Source organism: Penaeus japonicus, unplaced genomic scaffold, assembly GCF_977035675.1.
Source record: "Penaeus japonicus unplaced genomic scaffold, GWHDUDI00000001_assembly GWHDUDI00000022, whole genome shotgun sequence".
Taxonomy (NCBI): domain Eukaryota; kingdom Metazoa; phylum Arthropoda; class Malacostraca; order Decapoda; family Penaeidae; genus Penaeus; species Penaeus japonicus.
This window is the reverse complement of record NW_028234424.1, coordinates 39468466-39470965: the sequence shown is the minus strand read 5'-3', so window position 1 is coordinate 39470965 and position 2500 is coordinate 39468466.

The window sequence follows — 2500 nt, the reverse complement described above, 5'->3', positions numbered from 1 at the left end:
CGTCTTGTCTCCCCCAGACAGATCGAGGCCGAAGCGAAGGGCAGCGGTAGAGACTCAGGCGCCAGGCGGCTTCGGCTCCAACAGGAGGCTTCACATCCACAATGGACTCTCTTCCCTCAACATTAGCTCAATTTCCGCAAGAAGGACTCTTAACAGCGACCCTACAACACCTCTCACTATCTGGCATAAATGGATTTTCACACCCGCCCCTCTCGACTGATGGCCGTCCGAGTTCATAATAAATAATTACTTCATTAATCCGCTGTTGGGATGATAGGGGAGTGATCACCTAACCCTTTATATTTCTGTCTTATAATTGCTGCGGAACAGCCGTTTGACACCCGAGAACTGCAGTGAGAGACCATTTTCAGATATAGATCATTTTTATATAATGAGTCCGAAACAAAGGCAAGCAATTCACACACACACACACACACACACACACACACACATTTACACACACATTCACACACACACACACACACATTCACACACACACATTCACACACGCACACGGGCACTGAGTGTATGAATACATCCCAAGCACACATTAAAAATCTGCAAGCACTGATATGCAGATATGAGTGTGCATTATAACCTGTGAATAAACTTCTTCGCATGAGTCAGCATCAGCCGTCATTATTCAGCGTCACACCAGGGACAGAGGGACAAAACCTCACACTCGTCGGTCATAAATGCATGACCCTTGCCTCCTTGTGCCGAATCACACATGCAAACACGCACGCACACAGACGCACACACACACACTCTAAAACAATCGGCCTCTCTCCCTCTCCCCCCTCCCCTCCTCCCCTCGCGCTCCCGGGGAACGGCGCCCGCGGGCCAGTCAACATAATGCGAAGGGCTGGCTAGGGTGAGTGTGTTGGGGAGGGGGGAAGGGGGGGAGGGGATGAGGGGGACCTCGCATAGTGGTCTTCACACCTATTCTTCCGAACATGGCCTTTGTTCGCGCCCTCAGCCCGAGGCGATTCAGGCACTCTGAGCCATATGGAGGCGTGGTTGTAATGAATATCCTGCATTGTGGACACCCATGTGTATCTGATGGCGAGGACGGACGCCCGACGCCCGTGAGAGAGCGCGGGCGTCCACCGTCTCAGAGACCCCAGCTGGGACGCCAAGGTGGTCAGTCATCTCTTCATATTCCCTTCGTCAGGTCTCGTTCCTCCGAATTCCTCGACCTGATTAGGCGCAGATCGAGTCCTCCTCAGCCGCGACAGCGAGGCGGAAAGGCCACCCAAACCACGCCATTCTTAACACCTTTCATTGCACGCCCTCGCTGTCCTTTGTCATCCAGCGAAGGGGTCGCGCTCCAGGGGAACGAAAAGGGTCTATGTTCAGAATATTCAGGGGGAATATCAATGGGCTTTATGACAAGGCGGTGTAAGGGCGATAGTACACCTCTGTGAGTACTATATAATGCACGTTTCCCTTCCATGGTGATTGCTGCACGTGGACCCGGAAGTGTGTGAGTGCTTGTGAAAAAGTGTGTGTTTGGGGACTATTTTTTAAGGCACTGAGTCACACCGTCGTTAGGAGTCGCGAGAGGATGATGGGAATTCAAGAGAGAAGTAAAGGGAAGATAAAGCTAACTGAAAAATATCCTTAATTCATATCCAACCCAGTGATGGTTCTAAGAATTTGGATGTCAAGAAAAACTATCTCACTGACTCTACGGCTTCGCAAACCCTATTTCATTCTTATTGCGATTTTGCTGATTTCTAGTGTTCTCAGAACGTTGCTTTGTGAATCAGGAATGAGATCATATATTCTAACCAGAGTATTTCAGAACAGCAACACATTCTTTGAATTTCGTGGGTTTCTTCCCGCTATCGCCTAGCTATCCAGTCACAAGAAAAGGACATCAAGAAAGTATCATATAAATAGAGACAGAATGCGAGAGAAACAGAGAAAAGGAGGGAAGAAGCATGGGTGAAAGTGAGAGGGAGAAAGAGAGAGAGAGAGAGAGAGAGAGAGAGAGAGAGAGAGAGAGAGAGAGAGAGAGAGAGAGAGAGAGAGAGAGAGAGAGAGAGAGAGAGAGAGAGAGAGAGAGAGAAAGCTAGAGACAGAGAGAGAAAAAGAAAGAGAGAATGTCACAGATCGTTAATGGGAGACTTCACATTCTCTCTCCCACGAACAGGACAATGGTAACCTTTAGTGAAATCGAGAGTTCCCAAGACAAAAAAAAAAAAAAAAAAAGTCTTATCTATCAAGATAAAGAGATAAGAAGTTACCGCACACGACATTTACAAATGGCTACCTTCACTGGGCTGGGAATCGTGCTATGTGGAGGCTACACTACGTGGTACATGAACAAGACATAGCAGTTAAAAAACCCACTGCCTTTGTCCTCCCATGAAGACACGAGGGACCGAGAAAAACAACACTATGGGGCATGCCTCCCTCACCTCAAATTAAGACTTGCTTTAACAAGCACTTTGGATGTAAAATGTCGTCAGATCCGCTTCTCCGCTGTGCCTGT